Source organism: Giraffa tippelskirchi, chromosome 3, assembly GCF_054371585.1.
Source record: "Giraffa tippelskirchi isolate mGirTip1 chromosome 3, T2T-mGirTip1v1.2.pri, whole genome shotgun sequence".
NCBI classification, from domain to species: domain Eukaryota; kingdom Metazoa; phylum Chordata; class Mammalia; order Artiodactyla; family Giraffidae; genus Giraffa; species Giraffa tippelskirchi.
The window spans coordinates 107,280,633-107,307,476 of record NC_137277.1 but is presented as its reverse complement, the minus strand read 5'-3'; the positions used below and the strand labels follow the sequence as shown (position 1 = coordinate 107,307,476).

General features: G+C 39.7%; 1 protein-coding gene and 1 long non-coding RNA gene across 10 annotated transcripts in view; one reads left to right on the top strand and one right to left on the bottom strand.

The window, feature by feature from the left end:
• Nucleotides 1–26,844, top strand: part of LOC145542948 (uncharacterized) — a 564,353-nt gene that overhangs the window by 459,357 nt on the left and 78,152 nt on the right. The gene's annotated exons all lie outside the window — the stretch shown is intronic.
• LOC145542950 (uncharacterized) lies at nucleotides 16,347–17,811 on the bottom strand. The gene is made up of 3 exons (XR_014080307.1): nucleotides 17,737–17,811; nucleotides 16,797–16,885; nucleotides 16,347–16,572 (listed from the first exon to the last, which is right to left on the bottom strand). It is a non-coding gene; the product is annotated as an uncharacterized LOC145542950 (long non-coding RNA).

Here is a 26,844-nt window from a genome sequence, read left to right as displayed (position 1 = left end):
GGCGGGCTATGGTCCATAGGGTTGCAAAGAGTCGGACACCACTGAAGTAACTTAGCATGCAATACATAATCAAAGTATGCTTTGCTTTTCAACTAAAGCTACACATCTCTTAAATGAGTATGAATTTCGACACAGATCTGAGGCCCAACCTGTGTTCTTAAACACTATGCTCAGTAAATTCTGACTACGGGACTTCCCTGGCAGTCCAATAGTTAAGAATCTGCCTCCAATGCAGAGAACGTGGGTTCCATTCCTGGTTGGAGAACTTAGATCCCACATGCCGAGGGGCAACTAAGCCCACTCCCACAGCAAAAACTCAGTGCAGCCAAAAAAAAAATTTTTTTTTTTTGGCTGATACTAGAGATTTTTGCAGCACCATAAATTGCTGGGAAATAAAGGAAACCATTTAGAGATTGAAAAAACAGTAACTGTTCAGAAGTTCTTTATTAGAAAGTCTAGCTGTAAGCCCGTGGAATTAGCATTTGCACAAGGAGCTAAGAGTGGTACAATGCAATCTGATAAATACATGTGACAGTAATGCTTAACACATGGAAAAATTGGGTGGCCCAAAGTGAATGCATTGTTCAAGAGGACAAGAGGAGGATGCAGCATTCCCAAGCTCTGTTTCACCTTGGTTTGCACCATTCCATTGCATTAGTTCATGGCCTGTTTTGAGTCATTCAAAGATCATCTGATTAGAGAGTTGTTTTCTCAGTCTTTTTCCAGGCACCTCCCATCATGTACTTGTATCTGCCCCTTGTTCCCTGTTTAAGGAAAGTATGAAAATAGCCTCATTCTTTCCAAGTCTTGGAGAAGAATGCCAAGCAAGGAGGTTATTAACCCAAACGGCATGGACAACTGTGACAGCAGGTGCTCCATGACTCAGTGATAGTTAGATTTCGTCTCAAGGACTGCATTCTCCAAGATGTGTGAATGCTCACGTCCTGACTGACTGTAAATACAGGGGATTTCTCTTTTGTCTATCTTTAATACATTTCCTGATGAAGTCAACTAAAATTCGGGATAATTTGAAATCAAAAGATCTTCTAAGCCATCACAAAAGAAAAAAAGCATCCAAAGCAAAGAGAAAACCAGGAATCCTGGAAGATCGGCAAGCAACAAAGTTGGCTTTTACGTTAGGGCTGAAACTGGAAGATTTAGGGCTTCCATTCTGATGGCTGCGTGCAGAAAAAGGATGGAGAGATAAGATTTAGGGCTGAGAATGTTTCTCCTGCCTCCCAGTCTATTGCTGTGGACATAGAAAGGTTCTGGTGTGCTTCTCTTACTGCTCCCTTCCCCAAACAAGTCAGAGCTACAATGAGATGGCAAAGAGGAGAGTGTGGGGAACAGTGGATATGGGTCTGGGACTTGCCCTTCCCTTTGTCTCATCTAGATGGTATAAGAAGCCACCAAGACCTGCCTCCTTCTCATCTGCTCTTAGGATCCCACAGGAGTGAATGATACTTTCTGAAAAGTGTACCATTAAAGTCACAGAGCACATGCTTGACCCTGACAGCGAGCACAGTCCTGCCCCACGATCTGCTCTTGTCCCCCTAAGATCCCAAAGATGATCCTGCGTGCATCTTTCATAGACTGGAAGAAGGGCAGTCACCTGGAGGGTACTCTGGAGGCTAAGTTTATTTATAGGCCTGGCAGGATTTACACCATGGTCTATGTTTCCCCAGGCCACACTCTCAGATTCCTGGCAAGGTTACTTTGCAGGACTTCTGTAATTGGCTCAAGCCCTCACTGTAACTCTTTGGAATCTCTTTGGGTAACTACAGATGGGGTGCTAGGACCAGAGACCATCAGAAACACTAATTGCTACCACTTACCGTCTCTGACCTGATACTGCCAGGTCCTCACCATATGATAGGTCATCCCCATTTTATTGATGTTACAACTGGAGACTTGGAAGGGTCTAGGAATCCACCACAATAGCATAGCTAATTGGTGAGGAAGTCTGAATGCTCCAGCCTGCACTCTAAGTGCTACCACACACAGCCTCTGCCCATTCAGCTCCCCCTACTGTCAGCTGCCTTGCTCAGGAACCAGCAGCAGTGTCTCTTGGAAGCTGTGAATGGTGGCTGCTCCTGGTGTGAATATCTCCAGTAACCCACGTCTGTCCAGTTATGGCAGAGCAATACTTACCAACACTCTGAGTCTCAAGCTAGGACTTTTTAATACAGCAGGCTAAAGCTAAAACATTCCCAACACTTAAGAGAAATGGGATTCTTAAAATTCTGAAGTTATATTGTTTCCATTTTGGATATCTTATAAAAAAAAAAACAGCCCAGTTACAATGATCACAGGAAAAAAATTTTTTTTCCTCTAATTGAATAAGTACAACATATGGTGAGGTGAGTAATCTCTAGGGCTGTGTGTTCTTCCAGACAGAGCTTTCTCATGATCCACAGGACCGTAACTGAATGTCTTTGGGGCCTTACAGATAAATCACTTCTTTTCTAATTGTGTTAATATTCAGCTGTTATTGAGCAGATCAATTCTTCAGCTCCGTGAGGTCATGGCATACATTTATGGAAACCCATTCATTTTTACCAGTTGCCTTTGCTCAAAACACATGAAACTGGCTTGAACAAAATATACTGAGTTAGGTTTGGGGAGAGTGATAAAAAAGCCAAACTGATGATCCTCCAAAATCTGCTTGTCACCTACTGTGAGTTTTCGAATCATGCCATGAAGAATAAAGTACTGCCAGGAGTGTCTCGGATAAAGTGTCAAAAATGTCTGATTTAATTGTTAGAGTAAGGATTTAAGACGCTGTTTTTCCCTGGTGCTAACACCTCTCATTGATTCGGGAGCATTTCCATTTGTTGTTTAACAGAAACAGCCTTGGTATTTATAGGCCCATCACTCTAGAAGGAAAGCATTTGCAATTTGCACTTTCAATTTTGACTCCTAGACTTCTTTTTTCTTTAAACACCCTTCAAGTGGGTGTCAGACAGCAATTCAATGAATGCTTTGTAAGCGGTTGCACAGAGCAGTTCTCATCCCCATAGGCAAACATTTCAGAAAGATCCCCAGAATCCATTGCTAATTAAAATCTAAGTTGATGAGCCCCAGTTAGGCCCAACCTTTTATAGTTGGGGCATGTGGGTCCTTTTGTGTGTGTTCATGTGTGTGTGCCTGCACACTACAACTGGAGTCACATCTTCTGGCAGATTGTATTGTCTGTAAGTTGTGGCATCAATATGTATTTACATCTCGTTCCACATGTTTTTCTTATGATGAAATGTTAGCATACCTCCAGCAGGATATGGACTTTTTGTTTTCTCTTTTTGAACTTGAAGGGATCTTTGTAAATTCTTTGATAAAATGTAGTAGAAAAGGTGCCGCTTGACTTCTGGGGTTCAGTTGTAAAAAGGCAACACATACTTTACGTCTCTCTTTCCCTCCCTTTCTGTCTCTTCCTTCCCTTCCTGTCTCCCTCTCTCTCTCTCTTCCTCCCTCCCTCTCTCTCTGCTGCCTTTGGTACTCAGTCACCATGTTACCAGGAAGCCCAGGTTGCATGGAAGGGCCACAGTGGATGGATACTCTTGCCAACAGCCCCAACATGAGCCAGTACCTAACTGCAACCTCTGTGAGACCTTGAGCCACAACAAATCCACACATCACCCCCTAACCCGCAGAAACTGCCAGAGATAATATATGATTATTGTTATTTTAAGTCATTACATTTTGGAGAGATGTGTGATGATGTAAATAGGTAACTAAAGCATACTCATTTATCCTTTTCTCTGATTTGGAGACCAATCAGTTCAAAAATACCCTTTTGCAATTTTGGAATTACAAATACTCAAGCAGTAATTTCAAATGGAATTTTTATTATTAATTGGCTTTTCAAAAACAATAGTTAACAAAACTAAGAGTAAACTGTAATGTAAAGTATGAACTTTGGGTGGTTATGATGTGTCAATATAGGTTCATCAGTCATGACAAATGTCCTGCTCAGATGGGAGGGTGTTGATCATGGGGGAGATTATGCAGGAGGTATATGGGAAATCTCTGTATCTTTTCCTCAATTTCACTCTGAACCTCAAACTTTTCTAAAAACATTGTCTTAATACAAAACACATAAACACTGAATAATAACAGTTTAAAAAATTAACATTTGGGCTTCCCTGGTGGCTCAGTGGTAAAGAATTTGCCTGCCAAAGCAGGGGACGTGGGTTTGATCCCTGGTTAAGAATTTATAGAATGCCCAGGAAATCAGCAGCCCTTTACGCTCTGGGATTAGAAAAATAGGCCCCAGGCATGAGTGAAGCTGGGGTATAGGGAGGCCTGGCTATTTGGTAGGCAAGGAAGAAAAAAACAAATCCTCCTTCCTTCATGCATTCAGCTAGTATTCCCTGAGCCCTCTCACTCCTATACCTTGTTCCAGGAGCTGCGGACAGAGCAGTGAACCGAGTGGATAAACCCTGCCCAAGTGGAGCTGACCATCCAGTGTTCCAGGCCCTGTCTCTTCTAGTTTCACAGGATGACGGCAGGGGATCCCACTGTGCCTTCCACAATGCTCCCTCCTGTTCTGCTGAGTCATCAGACACTGAAAAGGAGCGAGTTATGGGTGTGTTTAGGGTCACAAGCGCATTCTCTACTCTTCCCTAACTTCAAGTAAAAGGGCACACCTCATGGAAGCAAAGCCAGGGGAGAAAGAGGACATTTTCAATATCAAATCAATACCAACTCAATTTAAAAAAAAAAAAGAAAAAGGAGGTTTGGTAATCATTTATGATGGAAAGAAGGAGGGAGGCTGTGATGGACACAGGAAACTCTGGACATGGCTTGGGAAACAGCACACTGGGGCAGGGACTTAGTCCAGGCAAGCCTGGTGTCCCTGGAAGCCTCAGGGACTAAGTCAGATGAGGATATGGGAAGGAGTCCAAAGGAATATTTTTCTTGGAAATTATTCCAGGGTCTCAGAATCAGCCCAGATGGAGACACTAAGGACTACAAAAATCACCACCATTTCTGAGTCACACAAAGCTCATACAGAAGAGCTGCCTGCAAAAAGGTTCATCAGTACCATCTTTGTAGACTCTGGATGAACCTATTTGCAGGGCAGCAATGGAGACACAGACATAGAAAGCAGTCTTATGGAATGGCGGGGGTGGGGGGTTGGGGGGGGGAGGAGAAGGTGAGATGTATGGAGAAAGTAGCATGGAAATATATACATTACCATGTGTAAAATAGATAGCCAAGGAAATTTGCTGTATGACCCAGGGAACTCAAACTGGGACTCTATAACATCCTAGAGAGGGTGGGATGGGGAGGGAGGTTCGTGAAGGAGGGGGTATATGTATACCTATAGCTGATTCATATTGATGTTTGGCAGAAACCAACACAATATTGTAAAGCAATTATCCTTCAATTAAAAATTAATAAATTTAATTATAAAAAGGAGAAAAAAAAACAGATGAGTAAATCAATGAAAAAAAAAAAAAACTGCCTGCAATTTCTGTTCCACTGAGTTCTGAGGATTTGTAAGAGGAAGAATGAAACTATGAAGCTACCTGAGCTGATTCAATGGACTGCTCACCTGAGGTAAGCTGCAGATTTTGCAGAGCATTAGGAAGTCGTAAGTGCAGATGGACTCCTCTAGCTAAACAGGAGGCTTGTGGAGAGCCCTTCTCTAGGCTCCAAGCTGGAGAGGGAGCCTGGCCAAACAATTGTTGGTGCCTCACGGCACAGAAGCCCAAGCCAGCAAGGCGGCTCATAAGGAAAAGACTGGAAGCTCTGCCAGGGCACTAAGGACTTTCCAACAAACCTGCAATGGAAGTGCACGGCCAAGAGGTGGTTAGCTCGGAAGCCATCTCTGTACTCAGCGGATCTCTCCGCTGTCTTGTGAGAAATGATGATTTTCCCTTCCTACGATCAAGTTCAAAATCTTAACTTCATTAGCTTCTGAATTTCTATTAAAATCTCAAAGATTTCTGGCAGTCTTTCATCACAACTATGGCTAAGAGGAAGCAAATAAAATCTGGGAATCTTAACAGAGATGCCTATTATTTCTTCACCAAAGAGTTCATAAGACAAACTTGCTCTCTATGATTTCTTCAGATTTTGTCAAATGGCAGAGGTAAATGTGTCATTTAAATAAAAATTCCCCAAACTAAAGCTCATTTAAATGCGGAAAAATCACAAAGAGAGTGACCTGTGCTTGGAACACAGGTACCCAAGATAAAAAGTGTTGAGTTTAAAATTGAGAATCTTAAAGTGTATTTTGTGTCATATTAGGGGTAAGCTTATATCTGAAGCCAAAACAAAAATGCTCTTTCTTTTTCTTAGTAGTTATATCAGGCTTCTTTTGCCCCACATTAATTGAGAAGCAGGGAAATAAACAGTGCTTCATCTGACCACGGGGAGGGAACCAAAACCCTCTGGGCTCAGCTTTCTACTGGGCATTCTGTACCTGGGCAGGAGAAGGTGCTTTCTCTTCTTCCCTCTTCTTCTGATAAAAGAATACTCAGCCATCTTTGAAAGGAAGCAGAATCTTTACCTGCATAATGAGATGTAACTTTAAAGAAAATAAATGAAAATACTCTTTGGAAGGTATATGGTTATACAAATAGGTAGGTTTTTTTTTTTTTTCCTGAGATGTTATATAACAGAAAAATTAAAACCTCTGTACAAAAACCACAACCTCAAGTGAGCAAGAGCAAATATATTTGCCACATCAATGAGCAATTAAAGGCTATATTTCCCTATTTATAAATAACATTCAAGTCAACCAATAGAAACATGACTTATAACCCAGTAGAAAAAGCTGAGAAAGGATATGAACAGGCAATTTACAGAAGACAGTACAAAAAGCCAGTTAGCATGAAAAAGATGTTTGTCTCATTTCTTAGTGAAAATGTAATTTAAACATTAATGAGATTTCATGTTTCATTTTCTCAGAAAAGCAAAAATTAAACACTTGATGCTACCTTGTGCTGTCATAGATCTGGGAAATATGGGCTTCTATAAATTGTAGATGAGATAATAATAGCGTATAATTTTACTACAGGAAAATTTGCCAATACCTATCAACGTATGACACATGTGCTTTTAAAGCCAACAATTCTACTGCATATACACATACCCAGATGAAAAAAAATTAGAGCTAAGAATTTCCCTGGGGAGTTCCCTGGTGGTCTAGTAGTTAGTATTTGGTGCTTTCACTGCTGTGGCCTGGGCTTCAATCCATGGTTGGGGAACTAAAATCTTGCAAGCTGCAGGGCATGGCTATAAATAAATAAATAAGAATTTCCCTGGATATACTTGAAAAAGTATATATTAATGTGTATATGAGTAAATATGTGTGTGAGGGGGTAGGGTGACCATATCTTCACTCATATGGGTTTTCATTGGAGCGCTGTTTGTAAAAGACTAAAACTGGATACAGTTAGAGTCAATCAGTGGGGGTTAGGCAAATTATAGGAAGCTGACCTAACCAGTTCAGTTCAGTCGCTCAGTCGTGTTCAACTCTTTGCGACCCCATGAATCGCAGCACGCCAGGCCTCCCTGTCCATCACCAACTCCTGGAGTTTACCCAAACCCATGTCCATCTTGTCGGTGATGCCATCCAACCATCTCATCCTCTGTCGTACCCTTCTCCTCCTGCATCAGGGTCTTTTCCAGTGAGTCAACTCTTCGCATGAGGTGGCCAAATAAAACAATGTAAAATCATTGAAAAGATGGAGCTAGATTTGTATGAAATTAAATGGAAATATCTCATAATGTAAGTGAAAAAAGCAAAGGATGGCATAGTACATCTAGTATGATCCTTTTGCTATAAAGTAAGAAAAAAAAATAGAGAGAGGAGAGAGAGAGATGCAATTATATGGAATGCCCTCCTCACTCTAATACATATAAAAAACCATAAATCAGTTGCATTTTGGAGGCATCTTGAGAACTGAGATTTGGGGCAAGAGAAAAAAAATTATTTTTCATATTATATCTTTTTAGATTTTCTAACAAAATACATTATTAATTTCATCTGATAAAAATTCTCACAAGGTTATCTGAGCAAGGAAATTGTAGTCCAAATCTTGTTTTCTTCTTTGTGCTTCTCTGCATTAAATGCTATTAACTATTTCATTAAAATATGCATATCTTCCTCACTTGTTTTCTTGAATGTTGAGAATCAGAATTGAATTCCTCTACCAGTTATATAAACAAAGGCTGCCAGATTCAAAGAGAAATTAAAAGAAACATTTTTAATAGAAGTATATAAAGATTAGACCACTGATGTGCATTTCAATAAATACCTCTATTGTAAAATAGCAGTGGATTTTCTAGTCATCCTTTTCATGTGATTCTTCTGCTTATATCAGTGCACATCTGGGGGTGATTCACATGTCTTTAGATAAACACTTTAAAAAAGTAAAATATACTTATATATATGTGAGTGTGTGTGTGTGTGTGTGTGTATAAGAGTACACCAAAGTACATAAAAGAAATCTGGTGGCCGTGTTCACTAAGTATTCTATTTTATGCAAATAAATGTGAATTATACTAGAAAATACATAATTAGATATTAACATTTAGCTGTTATAATAGTTGTGACAGTTATAAAGAGCATTTAGCATCAGAATAAAGTCAGGGCACATTTCCAGACAGATGAAGGTTTTTCCCCCAAGGTAGCATCACTTTAAAAAAAATTTCCAAAATAGTACAAAAAAGAAAAAGAAATTCTGAATAGCTTTATAGCTATTAAACAAATTAGATTGTTAGTTAAGACCTGCCAACAACCACAATACATACACGATAAGTGCTAAAATCCAAAACAGACAATACCTAGGCTAATAATCCATATGGAAATGGATTAGAATTGGAGACATTAGTATGAACTCCTGCTTAACTTAATATAGACACATATAGTTATACATGGAAATAGTTACAAATAATATATTGTGGTAGTGAAAAAATCCAGATATCTATATGAAAAAAAAAAGATCTCTTACATCATAGCATAGAAAAAAAATTAAAATAGATCACAGAACTAAAGGTAAAACTTAACTATAAAATTGCTTAAAAAAACACATAAGAATAAAAATCTTTGTACCCCTGGGATAGGCAAAGATTTTTAGACAGAACACAGAAAGCCAGAAAGTTCAAACCATAAGTTTAAAAAATTCATAAATTTTATTTAATCAAATTAAAAATATTTTCTCTTTTGAAAGACATTACTATGAATATTGATTCCCTGGTGGCTCAGACAGTAAAGCCTCTACACGCCTCCATGGGGTTGCAAAGAGTCGGATACGACTGAGCGACTTCACTTTCTTTCACTATGAAAATAAAAGGCAAACCACAAAATGGAAGAAAATATTTCTAATACGTAGCTCTGACATAAGACTTTATTCAGAATACATCAAGACATACCACAACTCAATAGTAAGACAAAGAACGCGGTTAATAAATGAGCAAAAGGTTTGAAAATACAGGCTAGAAAAGAACATGACAGCCCATGAGAAAGAAAAGAAAGTGAAGTCGCTCAGTTGTGTCTAACTCTTTGTGACTCCATAGACTGTAGCCCACCAGGCTCCGCCATCCATGGAATTTTCTAGGCAAGAGTACTGGAGTGGGTTGCTATTTCCTTCTCCAGGGGATCTTTCCAACTCAGGGATCTAACGCAGTTCTCCCACATTGCACAGAGGCTTTACCATCTGAGCCACCAGGGAACTGTGTGAAAATGTGTTCAACATGTTGTCATGAAGGACACAAGAACTAAAATCGTAATGAGATTCCATTATATATTCACTGAAATAGCTGGAATTAATAGGACTGAATGAAATCAAATGTCATTCAGAATATGAAGCAATTGGAATTTTCATACTGTTTTGTTGGAAATATAAAATGATAATATCAAATTGAAAAAATATTTAGGAGCTTCCTGTAAAGTTAGACATACAGCTACTCCTAAGTATTTGCCCAAGAGAAATCAAAGAAAATATAGCCATGCAGTAACTTGTATACAAATGTTCAAAACAGTATTTTTCACGATGCAAAAATACAAGGGAGGGACTCCCCAGACATCTATCAAGCAGAAGAATAGAAAAACTAGGATATGCCCATACAATGAAATACTACCTACCAATAACAAAGATCAAGCTACTGATTTATGCAACAAAATAGAAGAATCTCAAAATAATGTGTTGATCGAAAGAAATAAGAATACATTCTTTATTTTTCCAGTTGTATAAAATTTAGAAAATGCAAACTAATAATGAGAAAAAATAGATTTTTTTCATTAGTTGCCTGGTGACAAAGACAGGGGGTAAAACGGCTTGTTAAAGGGGTGAGAGGATATTTTGGCAGAGAGGGGTGATAAAAATATTCTGTATCTTAATTGCAGTGATGTTTCTTGGGTGTATTGACATATCAAAGCTCAAGTAATTGTATTTATTATATGTATGCACTTTATTATACATAAATTATACTGCAACAAACTTATTTTCAAAGGTCACATATCTGTTGTTTTGGAGAGGACACCAAGAATTGAAAGAAAAATACACTAGAGTTGGAGTAAAGAATAAAAGCCAAGCTTTAGAGCTAGCTGATACATATCAGGAAGACACTCAAGGGAAAGATACCCTGGGTCCTAATTAAAAGAGTTGGGCAACTTAAGAGCTCTGACTCTGCTATCTTCAAAGGTTCTAGTGTTCATCTTCCTGTTCAAAGGTTTATCTTCCTGATAGAAGATATTATCTGATCAAGTTGCAGACTCTGATTCAAGCCTTCCTTACCTCCTCCCTATGCTCTCCATCTTCAGTAAAGCGATGGGTACTGAGCTTACCCCCTTAAAACTGTGCCAGGTAAATTATTTTATGTTAACCTAATGTCTCAGCGATGTCTGAAAATTGTTTAATGGCCTCATCCATTTCCACCCCCATGCCATTTGAAACATTTGAATTTCAACAGGGCTTTCCTGTACTCAGTAGTAGAACCCAGAGTGAGCACTCTCTTAGAAGGTGGAATGCAGGCATTGTGGCTGGGGAAGGGCAGAGTTGAGGTGACCAGTGGAACTTTAGGCTCAGCTCCTGTAACTATGAGATACTCTTCCCTCTAACACTAAGCTCAGCCCTGCCAAGTCATAAAAGCATGCAGACCAGGGTTTTTAATGGAAGGAAAATCTTGTATAGACAAGAAGAGTTTTCACCTTTACAAATTTGTTATGGCACCAAAACTGGGAATCCAACTCACACAAAGTCAGAGTCTTGGAAAGATGTTCTTTTATGGACAGCTTCAGAGTTCTCCTTCTGTTATCTAGATCATGTGGTCCAATAGAGGACTCAGGTGCAAAGATGGGGCACACATACTCTATTTGACCTCTCCAGAACCCTGACCTAGTTCTTTCAACTGCTTGCCCCTCTGTGAAAGGAACCCAATAGGATCAGAGGATATATATATGTATACACATATATAAAGCAGGTGTGTAAAAGCAGGTGTGTTATTTTGAGTGGGCGGCTCTTAAACCACTCTCTTGTGGGAAATGTTAACATCTGAAGCAATCAAAAATTATATGGCATGTATAGTAATCATTTTATAGACTAATAATTTTCCTTCTCCTCTCCTCTTTCCTTTCCTCATTGCAGTCCATAGTGGTTTGAGTTGTGTCCTACAAAAAGATATGTCAAAGTCCTTACTGCCAATATCTGGGAATGTGATTTTATCTGAAAAGAGCATCTTTGCAGATGTAATTAGTTAAGGATCTCAAGATGAAGTCATCCTGGATTTAGAGTCCTAAACTGAATAATTGGTATCTTTATAAGAGTAAACACAGAAAAAGAGCCATGCAAAAACAAAGGCAGAGACTGGAGTTATACAGCTACAACTCAAGGAAGGTCAAGGATTTCCGGGAGACAGAAGCAGCTAGGAAGAAATGAGGAAAGATTTTCCTCAAGTGTCTTCAGAGGGAGCATTGCTTTGGTTTGGCCTTCTGGCCACCAGAACTGTGAAAGAATAGATTCCTGTTGTTTTCAGCCACCAGTTCAGTTCAGTCACTTAGTCATGTCCGACTCTTTGCAACCCCATGGACTACAGCACGCCAGGCTTCCCTGTCCATCACCAACTCCTGGAGCTCACTCAAACTCACATCCAGCGAGTCGGTGATACCATCCAATCATTTCATCCTCTGTCATCCCCATCTCCTCCAGCCTTCAGTCTTTCCCAGCGTCAGGGTCTTTTCCAATGAGTCAGTTCTTCCTATCAGGCTGTCCTATCAGGTGGCCAAAGTATTGGAGTTTCACCTTCAGCATAAGTCCTTCCAATGAATATTCAGGACCAATTTCCTTTAGGATTGACTGGTTGGATCCACCAAGTCTGTGCTAATTTGTTATGGCAGCCCCAGGAAAGTAATACATGGGCCAACCCTGTAACTCCATCAAAATCGCCAACAATACTTTAGATAAACCATGCTCCAAAGTTATGAGCTATGTCAGAAAAACTTGACTCTGAAATTAGAGTCAAGAGTTTTTCATAAGTCCATTGGAAGGTAAAAGTGAAAGTTTAAGCAACATCATGTAGAAAAAAGAGAAAGGCTGGTAAGATTACCAATGGCTACCACTCTTTTGGAAAATAATCTGGTATAGTCCTTTTAAAAAACTTTATTGGGGTATAGTTGCTTTAAAATGTTATGTTAGTTTTACTGTCCAGCAAAGTGAATTAGCTACATGTCTACATATATCCCCTCTTTTTGTAATCTGCTGTTACCTTGTAAAGTTGAAGACGTGCACATCCTTTGAGCATAACCTCTGCAATGGAGAGAAACTGTTACACATGAGGACAAATGCAGGAACTTTTGCACATGAGGACAAATGCAGGAACTTTTAAAAAACATTATTGTTCCTAATAGCCACAAACTGGAAAAAAAAAATCCAAATGCCCATCAACAGGATGACAAAAATGAAATGCCCTGCATACTTATAAACAGCATGTTATCCTACAGTGAATATTCATGAACTATAGCTACATGCAACAAACTGAATGAATTTTTCAAACATAATGTTGAAGCAAAAAAAACAAGACAAGAATGTACACTTACTATGAGCCCATCTATAGAAAATCCTGAAAATAGTCCTCAAAATGAAATTCTATTATTTGGAGATGCATCTTTAGGTAATAAAGCTATAAGGCAGAGCAAGAAAGTGATTACTATGAAATTTAGGATAGAAGTTAACTCTAATAGGCAAAGCAAGTGGCTATGATGAGGGGAGCTATAAACACTTGGTGATGGTTCTTTTTATTTAGCTCTGTGGTTGTTTCACAAATGTTTATATTTTTATTTTCTGTATCTTTATTCATTATTTGTTGTTCCATTGCTCAGTCATGTCCAGCTCTTTGGACTGCATGGACTGCAGCATGCCAGGCTCTCCTGTCCTCCTTACTCTCTTATATATAAAATAGTTTAAATATTTTTTAAAACTATTTTTTTGGAACAGAGTAAAGAATAAAAAGAAAAGAATCTATAGATGTTTTAAGAGCATAAAATGTTCCAGTTCCCCGTGAATAAATTTGTATGTTTTCATATAGTTCTTTCACATTCTCTTTCCTGCTCTAATTTCTAGTCTGTCAGCTAAAGTCTTAGTCAAGGCATTTCCTACTAAAACCTGAGATTCTGAAAAAGAAAGGGAATATGATGAAAAAGCTCAACAGACCTTAATTGTTGCCTTGAGGTCAGGCTGTGTGGGAATGTGGTATTTAGCTTTGCCATAGACGAGCTCCCTGGAGGCTGCTAAGTGGTGGCAGAGGCTGGGTGGAGAGGCAGATAGGTATGTATGTATGAGGGAGGCCAGCTGATGTGCTGCACTTTGCCATTTCGAAGGGCTTTCCATGCAGTCTCCTTGGAGCCTCACCTGTGAGAAGATATTACTTCTTCTGTTTTACTCATGAGATTTTTAAGCTGCAAAGAAGTTAAAAGACTAGTCCAAAGTCTCAACTTTGGTAAATGACAGGGTTGGAATTGGAAACCGGGTTTTCTCCATCCTAATGCGGTGACTTTCTAAAAAATTTTATTTTATCAATATCAGTTCAGTTCAGTTGCTCAGTCGTGTCCAACTCTTTGCGACCCCATGAATCGCAGCACACCAGGCCTCCCTGTCCATCACCAACTCCCGGAGTTTACCCAAACCCATGTCCATCAAGTCAGTGATGCCATCCAGCCATCTCATCCTCTGTCGTCCCCTTCTCCTCCTGCCCCTAATCCTCCCCAGCATTAGGGTCTTTTCCAATGAGTCAACTCTTCACATGAGGTGGCCAGAGTATTGGAGTTTCAGCTTCAACATCAGTCCTTCCAATGAACACCCAGGACTGATCTCCTTTAGGATGGACTGGTTGAATCTCCTTGCAATCCAAGGGACTCTCAAGAGTCTTCTCCAACACCACAGTTCAAAAGCATCAATTCTTTGGCGCTCAGCTTTCTTTACCATCCAACTCTCACATCCATACATGACCACTGGAAAAACCATAGCCTTGACTAGATGGACCTTTGTTGGCAAAGTAATGTCTCTGCTTTTAAATATGCTGTCTAGGTTGGTCATAACTTTCCTTCCAAGGAGTAAGCGTCTTTTATCAATATACTGAAGTTTAACTGATTAACAATGTTGCATTAGTTTCAGGTGTTTAGCAAAGTGATATACTGGAGAGCATGCAGGACCTATAATGCATTGGTGACATTTCTTTTCATTAAGCTGTATGGTGATTTCCTGGATATTTATATTTTTATTTTCTATACCTTTGTTCTATTTTCTATAACTTTATTCACTATGAAAGTGAAAGTGGAGTCTCTCAGTCATGTCCAACTCTTTTTGACCCCATGGACTGTAGTCTACCAGGCTCCTCTGTCCATGGGATTTTCCAGGCAAGAGTACTGGAGTGTGTTGCCATTTCCTTATTCACTATACTCTTATATATAAAATATTTTTAATATTTTTAAAAATGAATTTTGGGGGGAAGGGTAAAGATAAAAAAGAGAAGAATCTGTGTGTTAGTTGCTCAGTCATATCCAGCTCTTTGCAACACTATGGAATGTAGCTCCTCTGTCCAAGGAATTCTTCAGGCAAGAATACTGGAGTGGGTTGCCATTTCCTTCTCTAGGGGATCTTCCTGACTCAGGGATCTAACCTGGTCTCCTGTACTGCAGGCAGATTCTTTACTTTCTGACCCACCAAAGAAACGTAAAAGAATCTCCATTGATGCTTTAAAAGCATAAAATGTTCCGGTCCATACACATGTAGCTATTATTTTTCAAATTCTTTTCCCATTAAGGTTATTACAGAATATTGAGCAGAGTTCCCTGTGTGCTACAGTAGGTCCTGGTTGATTTTCTGTTTTAAATATAACAGTATAATGCAGTGACTTTTAATGGAGTTTTGCAGCAAACTTATCAATATCAGCGTACCTGTACAGGAGACTTGGTGGTACTAAACTGATCTGATGCAAACATCTCAAACTCTGGCTGTGGAGACATGTGCTGAGAGACACCTGGCTATGCAGAATACAAAAAACATTTAAACTAATCACAGTACCTCTGAGGATTTTGTCCTTTGAAACGCCTTTACTCATGGCACAATCAAAACACAAAATTGATATTCCTCGTGGTAGTTTGTGCTCTTAGCAAAGTCCTCTGTTTATCTTCCTTATGGTTGATATTTCATTCCCCTACCCAAATACTTATGCTCTCTTAGCCAAGCCCCAGTTCTTTACACACTCAAAGCCGTGAATTACTTGGTAAAACATTTCAGATAAACAGATATAATCATATCTCTGTTTGGACTTCATGCTGGAGGGAGTGTGTAGAGACCCTGGCTATTTCATATTGCAGAGACCCCACTTTTTTCATATTGCTGCCTTTGATGCCAATAAATCAACCATTTACAATACTGCTTCTGCCAAGAAATCCCCCAGGCCCTTGTGAGGATATATGAAAAGACTGAACAAATATCAGCATTTTATCCTCATTCCTGTCCTCAAAGCCTTTGCAAACTTACACAAACTCTTTTTCACGGTGTCTTCCACACAGAGGATGTCTGAAATCTACTGAAACAATTCCTGGTACTGATACTTCCGTTTGGGAGTTGAATAGCAAACATTGCATCTCTTAAATGTTTTGATAAAGCAATAGAAATAAAACAGAAGCTTAAATGAAGTCCAAACTAAGGTCCCAGTCAGCATCAATTTGGATGTATTTCTCTTACTTTCCACAGTTGATTCTTTCCTACACTCTAAGACACAGCCTTATCTGAGTTATCAGTTTTGTAGAATGGTAAAGCTTTGTGAAGACCATTAGAATCTGGGGGATAGAGACAAGGCAAAGATGGCAATGTAAAGAAAAGAACACACAGTGACTGAAGTGTTTGCTTATTATCCATTGAATTACATGTTATGCTCTGTCTAGGCATATTTTGGTAGTACTCTAACATGGGTCTGGCTGCCTGATGGATATGTCTGTCAAAACAGCCTTCAGATCACCTCCTTCTCTCTCCAGGCCTCCTGAGAGTTACTTCCATAGGACAATTGCACACACCCTCATCATGTAACATAATCTTTCCATCATTGCCATACTTGCATCTAAAATGAAATACAAGAAGAGAATGAGTTAAAATCTCAGTACAAACCTTTTGAAAAATTAGGAAGCCCTACATTTAGAGTTTATCTTGTAAATTGGAACAGCACATGTATCATATAATCAATATATAAAAACGAAGCTATTAGTTCATTTTTAAGAATCTGGTGGAGTTTAAGGAAAGGCCATGGAGAGAATGACTGTCATCTTGAGCTAGAATCCAGCACACCTGAAATGGATGACACTAGTAGTCCAAGGAGCATTCACATTCCTTTCTCAGGGTTCTGATTGTACATCTGTAGGCAAATGAAGTTGCATCTGATATGAAAATATCCAAGGAAGTAAGCAGAAGCAAATCAGTATGGATTCTTAGACCAAAGTCTGCAGAAAGAATTTTAAATATTTTCAGATTTGAGGGATATCTTCACTTGGAATTGCTGGAAGACTTAGAACTGATAAATATCAGTTCTCAAATCTGTAAGATGGGGATAGTTGTACCTTATTCAATGGATTGCAGCACCGGTTTAATGAGATCATATAAAGAACTTAACAAGAAGTCAAATACTTAGTAATTGCTTAATAAAATTACAATGAACAATTATGTGTACATTGTTTCCAAGAAATATTCATTTGCATATGAAATTTCAGGTTCTCAGAGTAAATAATAGGAAAACTACTACAGACTGGAATGTTGTGTTCAACCTACAAATCAGATTTTCCTCCATTATGTTATTTGCTGCTCACAGTCAGCTTGAGTATCTGTATTTCCACATTTCAGAAGACAATAAGGCCAGTCACTATAGAAGTTCATCAACAAGTAAAAAGCAGGAATGTTGCCTTACACTTCATGCCAAAGACAGTAGCATACACACATAAAAAAAATTGGTTTCAACTAGTTTAAACTAATATCCCTTTGAACTATATTTTTATAATTTTGATCATGACAAAATGTTCTTTGAATCATATTCTGACCACTCTGTCCAAGAAGTGCCCTATTCACAGAGAGCTCTTTAATTTTCTTTTTGTGCCTCTTTCTTTTATATATATACGATATATATATATACCTTACATATATATATATATATGGTAGAAGTGCAGGAACATGTCATTTATCTAAAGGCATCTCACGGGATTTTATCTCTCTTTTTATCTTTTATATTTTGCCCTACCTCCTTTTGAAGACAATGGGCTGTTTTTCTGGATGCCTGATGTCTTCTGCCAGCGTTCAGAAGTTGATTTGTGACGTTTGCTCAGCGTTCAGATGTTCTTTCAACGAATTTGTGGGGGAGAGAGTGGTCTCCCGGTCCTATCCCTCCGCCATCTTAGCTCGCTCCTCTAAAGGCATCTCACGGGATTTTAATTCGCTGTTATCTCAGGAACCGAGGGGATGAAATATAGGTACAAAGAATTTAGTGGCTTTTCCCTCGTTTTTAACAAAAGCCTTATCCAATTTTCTATGGAATAGGTTAATGATAATTTATTATCGACAAGTTTGTGGTAATTAAAACTATTCAGTAGTTCCTTAAAATAGCAAGTGACACCTATTCTAGGTAAGGCAATAAGCTAGCGGTTGCTGCCTGCCCACCGGAATCACCTAGAGCTTTCAGAAATGATTGGTGTCTGTGCCTCACCCCTGAGAGATGCTGACTTAATTGGTCTGCAGTGGGGCCTGAACACTGCTGATTAAAGGTGCTCCACGTGTTTCATGTCTGTAGCCAAGACAGAGAGTTACTGGGACATAGCTGAGAATTATTATGACCCATGAATATAAAACAAACAAGCAACGTTTAAACCTCCCCTCAAGGAGCTTCAGATTCTACTTAGAAAAATATACTTTTAAAATTCATTGACATTCTTTAAAAAGGTGTTAAATGATGCAATCTCTGATACGTCCCATACCCCTTTTATCTTTCTGCCTATCTCTCATCTCTTACTCTCTAGTAATACAAGACCAGGGAAATAGAGAAATCACACCTTGAAATAAAAAGTAGAAACATCACAGGCCACTTAATAATATGCTGTTACAGATTCCTTTAATCATGTGGAAAAGGAATTTTTTTTTTAAGAAACAAAATGTACCCAATAAGTGTCCAGGAATTATCACAGATGCCTGGGGAGTGTGGTCATTGTGAAAACTGGGCATTGAGAACTGATAGTGCTGGCTTTATTTAAGGTTGTTGATGCTCATTTGTTTGGTGATAAAATCGCAATCCCATGCTCTCCCATTAGCTGAATTTCATTTCTGCCTTCCCAGCTCAACTGCACAGAGCTCTCACACAACCCCTGTGCTGTTATTGTACTGTGAGGAGCCAAGTTGGCCTTGTTAATAGGCTATGCCAAAAGCTGGAGCAGCCCCAGCAGAGGCAATCTGATTCCAATCTGGGGATGAAAATACAATCCCCCCCTGCCAGGTTTAAATTGAGAGCATGTTACTCATTTTTAGTTAATTTCCCAGCCTGCAGAACAGTTCGGCACATGTGCACCATGTATGTTCCCTCAGCTGCTTCCTTAGGGACCCTGACCTTGGGTAGTTGTAATTGAGGGGAAAAGTTAATAAATGACAATCATAGTCAAATACCCTATTTATGTAAAAAAAATGCATGTATTAAAACTAAAAGCAGAACAAACGCAAGAGAAGTGGATTAATACATTTTTCTTGTCTCAGGTTTAATTCTTTCATCATGTCAAGCTTGGAAGCACCGTGGGGGTGAGGGAGTGAAATGCAATGGTTCTCAAAACACAAGTGCTGGAAAGAAACATGGTCATAGCAAGTCACTGTGGGAGAAGCCATCCCGTTCAAGCGAAAAACATACCTTCCTACAGGTTTTAAATCTGCTTCATCTGGGTAGACTTCTTGGAGGTGTATTGAAAACTTTGAAGGAGATTTTGCAATCTTTCCCTTTCATCCTTTTCAAGTATATTCCTTTTAAATATTAATCATTGTTGCTATCACCTACATGATTGTAGCACCCATGATTCAGAAAAATATGTAATCATCAAAACTCCTATGAATTTAGTAATGTTTTATGTGCTGTTTGTGCTAAGTAGATTCAGTTGTGTCCAACTCTTTGCCACCCTATGGACTATATCCCATCAAGCTCCTCTGTCCATGGGATTCTGCAGGCAAGAATACTGCAGTGGCTTGCCATGCCCTTCTCCAGGGGATCTTCCCAACCCGGGGATCAAAACCGGGTCTCTTATGTCTCCTGCAGTGGCAGGTGGGTTCTTTACCACTAGCGCCACCTGGGAAGCCCCAATCATCAAAATTCCTATGACTTAAGTAATTATATATATGTGTGTGTCTCTGTGTGTGTGTTATCATGTTATGCATATGTATTTACATTTATATATTTATAGTGCTTTACATGTTTATATGTGTGTGCATATTTATGTCAGTCAGTCAGTTCAGTCACTCAGTCGTGTCCGACTCTTTGCGACCCCATGAATCACAGCACGCCAGGCCTCACTGTCCATCACCAACTCCCGGAGTTTACCCAAACCCATGTCCATCGAGTCGGTGATGCCATCCAGCCATCTCATCCTCTGTCGTCCCCTTCTCCTCCTGCCCCTAATCCTTCCCAGCATTAGGGTCTTTTCCAATGAGTCAACTCTTCACATGAGGTGGCCAAAGGATTGGAGTTTCAGCTTCAACATCAGTCCTTCCAATGAACACCCAGGATTGATCTCCTTTAGGATGGATTGATTGGATCTCCTTGCAGTCCAAGGGACTCTCAAGAGGTTTCTCCAACACCACAGTTCAAAAGCATCAATTCTTCGGCGCTCAGCTTTCTTCACCGTCCAACTCTCACATCCATACATGACCAATGGAAAAACCATAGATAGCCCAGAAAAATTCCCAGGTCCTCATCTTAGGTATCTGCAGTATGTCCAGCCCCTCATACTATGTTCCTGGGAAGAATGCTTTTCCTTCTAACTCGTTCTTCTCTTCCTACTCTCCACCTTGCCTTCATAGCCGTGGTCCTTCTATCTAAATCCATCACCCCATGGACATATATTCTTCTTCCTTTGTTAAATATTCCTAGGACACTACTGTTGTACAAACAACTTTCATTCAACATTTGGGACTAATAGAAGGGTGCAATCACAACACAGCCAAGAAGGCAATTGAAAATCGAATAGCATGTATCTCTGTTCTGTCATCTGTCCAGCATTCCTTACCAAATCCTCTTTCTCCTCCCTCTCTCTGTCTTTTCTCAGGCTCTAGCCTGACTCCATTTTGCTGGGATCTGCTCTCTTCTAACCAAGAATTTCTCTCATGTCTGACGCTCCTCCTTCAACAGTCTCCCTCCTTTTCCATCTCAGGTTCCCCCACCAAAGCACTCAGATTCCCATATGCCCTGTCTTTGACATCAGGATAAAATAAAAATCTCTGTTATTTTATTGCACAGGGAAATTTTCATGCTTTCTCTATTACTCTCCTGGACACTATGGTTAACTTAAAAAGCCCCAGTGAATGTCTTTCTTTTGGCTTTCCCAAAACAATCCGCCTGAACGTCAGTCGACTTGCAACATCCCAGCTTTTCCTCCCTCACAAATAGGGCCGAGGGTTACTGATTTGGCTGCAGCAGTGCTTGGTGTACCCCTTAGAGTCAAATCCCCTGCACTGTGGCCCAGTCAGTGGTCCAAAGCCCCTCCAGCCTGGAAATAGGTGATCTATACATTCCTCAAACTATCTCGTGGGCAGATGTGGCCTTTGAGGCAGTTTTCTTTTCTCTCCACTTTATATTGAGTTTTCCTCCTTTTCCTTCTCTTCGATTGCTTTCTGCATATGTGCTAAGTTGCTTCAGTCATGTCCAATTCTTTGCAACCCTATGGACTCTAGCCCGCCAGGCTTCTCTGTCCATGGGATTCTCCAGGCAAGTATACTGGAGTGGGTTATCATGCTCTCCTCCAGGGGATCTTCCCGACCCAGGGATCAAACCTGTGTCTCTTGTGTCTCTGCGTTGGCAGGCAGATTCTTTATCACTAGCACTACCTGGGAAGCCCCACTTGCTTTCTATAATGAAGCTAAAGAATACTTATAGATAAAGGGGTAAAAAAGTTAGTGAAGTGTTCATTCTCCCAGAGGCATTACATTTTAATGCACAACATAGTCTTAAGCCAAGATAGCTTAAAGCAAGAGTCTCTCTGGCTGGGGGATATTAATCACCCAGAAGCCAGTGGAGAATATATCTTTGGTGGAAGGGAGCCTCCCCAGCCCTTGGGAATCATGCAGTATACCATGACTTCCTATGCCATCTTCCCACTCGTTTCCCCTTTCATAGACCAGCTTACTTAATAGAGAAATTAAAATGGATGAGCTCCAAGTAAAATCATGTTTCCCTTTTCCAATCCAGGCTACTGGTTTACTATCTCATTTATGCTTCTTTCATTGTCCTCCAAATTGATCACAGCTCAGCCCTGAGTTCCTAGTTGATGCTAAATAGATTCTTACATAAGAAATCCTAGTGCCCAGATCTTATGGAGCATTGATCTATTTCCAAAAGTCAGAAATAGGCATTTTTATTCTCCTGAAAGGAAATTAATCTAATGGAAAACTCACCAATCATGATGTAGACTTGCATTTTGGAATAGTGCCAAGTAAATATTCAGTGACTGGCATTATGTTGCAGTGGTTAGGACTTTGAATCAAAATCAGATCCGCCAGGTCTGGCAACTCAGCTCTGACTCTAACCAGGTGACCCAGGGCAGGTTATTTAATATGTCTGTCTTACTTTCATCATATGTGAAATGGGAATAATAAAGTACTTCTCCCATGGTTTGGTGTATAATGAAGTAAGGCAATTCCATTTTAGTGCTCAAAACAGAATATATTTTTTAAAAAAGAATATAACAAGAAATTTAAATGTGCCTCCTCACGTCTGCTTTCACTGAGGCATCTGGGTGACAGGTATTGTTGTCAAGGAGACTGTGAGGCTGAATTCAGAAATTATAAAGAGAAGCACAATGAATTGGCTACACAACTCTTGAACTCCCACCCTCTTTCAAACTATCAAAAGTAAAGAGAGGAGCAAAGGGGTAACCATTTATAAAGGAATTTCTTTGGAGACAGCCAGAGCTGTTGTGACCCCCTATGATTCCTTTTGGGGTTGGAGGTTCAGGTATGTGTTTTATTATCCTTTAACCCACTGCTTTTTAACTTTGAAGTGAGAAAGGGCTTCAATAGGACCACTTTGAGACTTTGATGTACCTTGTCTGGGGCCGGTGAACGTTGTGAAACCAGACTTGACTCCTGCTCCATTCATTCTGAGGGCGGAGATAGAGATCAGCTAAGTGCCTGGGTAGCAGAGAAAGGACCGAGCTGCCGGGTTAGGGCAGCTGCAGAGCCATTATTTGTAAGGGCAAAGGATGCAGCAACATTCTCCACTGACCAGATGGAGACCACCCAGAAGAGAGAAAGTTACCTAGTACTAGTCCTGTCAGACAGAGTTGTCTGAGAGGGGTGGAGCGCCCCAGGATCTAGAGCTGGAAAGGAATGCCAGTGTGTTAGAGGCTGTGAAAAGAACCACACGTGACCACCTAATACAAAGAGGCATAAGTTGGTTCATGTTTATTGCAAGAGGGTGAATCCATCCAAGCTTCTTCAGTGAGATTTGGGAAGAGTCAAGAAAGTGTTGCAGAAAGCAATGCCAGCTTTTTTTTTTAGCATTTGTCAGGTAGTACAGAGATCTGTTCAAGGAAGACACTTCCTTGCCATCTCTCACCACTCCGTTAACTGTATCTCTGGCCTCAAATGGTCAGGAGCTGGCTAGCAAGCTGCCAGCTGGTTGCATGGATACTTCAGAGAAACAGAACCAATAGGATGTATGTGTGTGTGGTAGAGATAATAGAGATAAGATTAAGATATCCATCTATCAAGACATTTATTTTAAGGAATTGGCTTACACAGTTGTGGGGCCTGGCAAGTCTAAAATCTGCAAGCAGTGTTGGTTGGCAGGCTAGACCTCCAGGAAGGAGTTGCAGTTGGAAGAGTCTAGAGGCAGTCTGCAAGCAGAATTCCTTCTCACTCAAAGGAGGTCAGTCTTGTTTTTTTAAGGCCTTCAACTGATTGGTTGAGGCCCATTCACATCACAGAAGACTATCTCCTTTACATGAAGTGTGCTGATTTAAATATTAATTTCATCAAAGTTTAAAAAGGATAGTGAGACACCAGAAAGAGTAAAACAAAATAAGCCTTTTGATTATTCCATAATTATTCATGCATAATATACCAGTTACAAGTGCTGGGCACCTAGTAAATGTTTAATAAATATTCACTATTGATATTGTATATACATACATGTATGAAAATTTACTATAAATAGGACATTATATATATATATATATGTATGTGTTGATATACATTAACATTACCTCTTGATGGTGACGTAAATTAGCCTGATAACCTAAAACAGATGCATACATTTCACTGAACTGCTTGATAGGTGGGAAGAACAAAAAATTTTTTTGAAGTATTTACTTCTTTTATAAAGTTATATTTCAATTATTATGCTTTATGTATTGATGTTTCACATAAATACATTGTCTGAACTTTTCTCTGTGGTGGGATAAATATAAACTTTGAAATTTAAATACATTCATGTCCTGGCAAACACAATTGCCTTTGTTGGTGTTTATTATTGTCTATAGCTGGGGGCAATATTGATTCAGGTAAACAAATAATTAGCTTGCTCATTTGAAGTAGGAAGGTGTAATTAATGAATTTGCTTAATGTTCTACCTTGCTGCAGACACATAGGCCTTTGGGTCATTGTTCTTTCATTCTCAGTCTCTCTCTCACTCTCTTTCTCACTTTCTCCATCTACCTCTATCTCTGTTCACAATATACCTGCTTACTCTGCTATTTTGGATTCCAGAAAATATAGTTGCATATGGTACTTAAAGTAAGGTGATGACTCAGAGACATCAGTCAACCTGGCCCAATGCTAATGTTCAAAGGTACTTTTTTTAGATGTTATTTTCTTGGCTGTGCAAGCAGCTTTTTAAGAGATGCTTTTAAAATTGAAGATGAAGATCAATAAGAATAAATTTGATGTCTGGATGTAGCAGGCCTGCATTAGGACAGAAATAGGCTCTATTACACAAATAAACCCTTTCAGTTACAGCCTTTTGTTCAGTTGCTAAGTCATGTCTGACTTTTTGTGACTCCATGGACTGCAGCACTCCAGGCTCCCCTGTCCTTCACTATCTCCCAGAGTTTGCTCAAACTCGTGTCCATTGAGTTGTGATGCCATCCAACCATCTTATCCTTTGTCATCCCCTTCTCCTCTTGCCCTCAATCTTTCCCAGTATCAGGGTCTTATTCCAATGAGTCGGCTGTTCACATCAGGTAGCCAAAGGATTGGAGCTTCAGCAGCAGTCCTTCTAATGAATATTCAGGGTTGATTTTCTTTACGGTTGACTGATTTGATCTCCTTGGTTTCCAAGGGACTCTCAAGAGTCTTCTCCAGCCATAGTGAGTCCAATTTGCCAATGGCTTTCTTTATCAGTCTTTTCTTTTTTTCCTATTCTTTTTTGTATGTATTGTTCAAGCGATTTTGCTCTAAATTACATGACACTTCACCTAAGATTATTACATAAATCTTTAGTATTTTTAAAAACAATTCTGCTAAAACAGTAGTCCAAGTTGTTCTCAAATCAAAATTAGATGTATGTGTAAACTCATGGGATCTATAACCCAAAATAAATTACTATAGTGAGACCACCTATTAAAGACAGAGGTGACTAGGGATGGCATTGTGTTAAGTACCTTACTTTCCTGAGCAAGACTGAGAAAGGTTTGGCTGCATCCTTTGGCAACATATGGCATGTTAACTAATATGTGGTTAAGATTTAAACACGACTCATGCTGGGAAATCAGGCAGTTTCAGCAGCCCTGTCCTCATTCCATCAGACCACTTTGAAAATAAGATCTGCCAAGAGTTTGAAAGTGGGATAGGAAGAATGTAAGCCTTACCATTGACTTTCAGTGCTGTATAAATCAAAAGGCTTGCCAGCTAGAAGGCAGAATGAACGCGAGTCCACAGTGATGCTGACAATTGCTCTGGTAAATGTCGAGTCTCAGAAGTTGAAATTGTGAGACTATTCTCATATTAAACAGCAGGAAAGAGATCAGCCTCAGATCTTCTGTTGAGTCAAGTGGCTGATACCTTTTTAACAACCTGTGGCTTTTGGTTAAAGCTCAGAAAAGCATTTTGTTTTAACAAAAAAATCCATGTTTCATTCATCGGCTCTCTAGGCAGTAAATCATAACTAGTTGATGTTCCTTGAACATCTACCAGGAGCTGTGATAGACATTGAGAAAATTGGGGAACAGATTTACCCAAGTATGAAATACAAAAATCGAAAATATAAATCAGAAATACAAAAAGAAGACCAACTTACATGAAAATATAAAAAGGAAAAAAGTAGATTTTGAAAGAAAAAAGGGTAGTAGTAAGAAAAAAGCTGTTATTTGCACCCCAGGGTCCACTGTGGCTATATCACATTGCTGACCTTTGTTGCCAGCCTTGTCAGCAAGGCTTCTCAGGATTCTTTTCAGATCCGGAGGTCATTTTTATCACAGGTTCTAAGATGCTCTCCCCATTCCTCACTCAGCAACTAGAGTTGCTGAAAGGCAGATCTTACGGATGTTCTTAGAGCTGAAAATACAAGAAGGTGATGAAACTGACCGGAATCTTCCTTGCCAGTGGGACACAGGTCTCTCCAAGTAGGTAATGATGACAGTGATCATGCCGAGGGGCCGAAGGAGAGGTCCTCTCTGGGTAAACAGGACATGCTTCTCCTTGCGACCCCTGGCTGACCTCCCAAGGAGAAGGGCCAAAGTAGTCTGCGTCTCCAGCCAGTGAAATCAGCATCAGTGACAACTGAGGCTCGGACAACTCCCTGATCTGGGGGAGGAGCAGAGCAATGACACAGCAGTGTTTCTAGGCAGAGTGAATGCTAATAACACCGCAGAGACTCATTGATTTGTCCTCCACTGCCTGTCACATTTTCCTGTGGTAAATACCCATTAGATTGATGGTGGGTTGGTTATGAAACCAGTTATCCTGCTGTCCTCAAATAGCAGGAGAGTATTTACAACTTATAGTATGTGATATATGAAGATGCAGAGCCTTTTTCATTTTAATTGGGCTCCCAATGGAACAGAGAATGTCGAGCCACTATTGTGGTTTTGTGGGCTTGTTTTTGGCAATCGCCGTGCACTCCTACCTTATAAATGTGATAAATACATATGGAAGGAAGACTTTGGGGACA